The sequence below is a fragment of the Octopus bimaculoides genome, chromosome 6, assembly GCF_046866305.1.
Source record: "Octopus bimaculoides isolate indiv1 chromosome 6, ASM4686630v1, whole genome shotgun sequence".
Taxonomy (NCBI): Eukaryota; Metazoa; Mollusca; class Cephalopoda; order Octopoda; family Octopodidae; genus Octopus; species Octopus bimaculoides.
This window is the reverse complement of record NC_142933.1, coordinates 66,530,781-66,531,904: the sequence shown is the minus strand read 5'-3', so window position 1 is coordinate 66,531,904 and position 1,124 is coordinate 66,530,781.

Below are 1,124 nucleotides of genomic sequence, written 5' to 3'. Positions count from 1 at the left end.
ATAGTCATGGTTGAAATGCTTTTAATCATTGGTCTTCTCAGTTAAGGTTGACCTGCAACTAAACAACAACAGCTAGGCCAGACCAATTAGCGAATAAGTCATTTTGACCTGAAGCTAATCAACACTTAAATCAGAATTGAGTGGTATGTATTCATACGTGCCAAGAATAACGCTAGAAAACAGCTATGTTGATTGCTCTATGATTCTTTAAAATATAGAATTTTTGATGTTGTTCTTGTTATAAGAGCTGGTGGTAGAAGTGGTAGTCGCGGTGCCGATAATGATGGTTGTGGTGGTAGTCGTAGTTCTGCTGCTGTTGGTTGTTAATGCTGGTCGCCACTGTTGTTGTTTAATCTCAGATATACCCGGGTGTAGCAGACCTACTTTCAGAAACATTCAACAGCAAATTCTCCATATTTCCAAACATTACTTTTCCAAGATTGTACTGTCCGATATGTGTTCCATGTATGTGCGCTTGTGTTATATTATATCATATCATGTTGTTATGTTATATATATATATATATATATATTTATTTATAAATGTATGTAAATTATATATAGATATATATACATATATGTGTGTGCACACACATACACAAGCACGCACGCACGCACAAATACACACACGCACACTTATGTTTGAAATATTCCTTTCTACTGTAGGCATAAGGCCTGAAACTTTGGGTGAGGGGTTGAGTCGATTACATCGATACCAGTGCGTAACTGGTACTTGTTTCATCGACCCCACGAAAGGATAAAAAGCAAAGTCGACCTCGGCGGAATTTGATCTCAGAACGTTAATGCTGCTAAGCATTTTGCCCGGCATGATAACGATTCTGCCAGCGCTCCACCTTACATATATTTGAAATATTGGCGCAATAAATTTACAGCAATCGGCAATCGCATCAAGGAATCAACACTGCAACAGCAGCAACGCAATATTACAGCTAATCCGTTTACATTCTTAATATATATTGCTAATAACGATGTATAGATTATGTAAAGTCGTCTCGCTTAATTATAAAATGATAAAAATACGTGTTTCACCGAGCTGACACGTATTAAAATTTGCAGTTTAACCCAGGGGAAGTAACTTTAAATCAAAAACTTGTTCTTTAACGG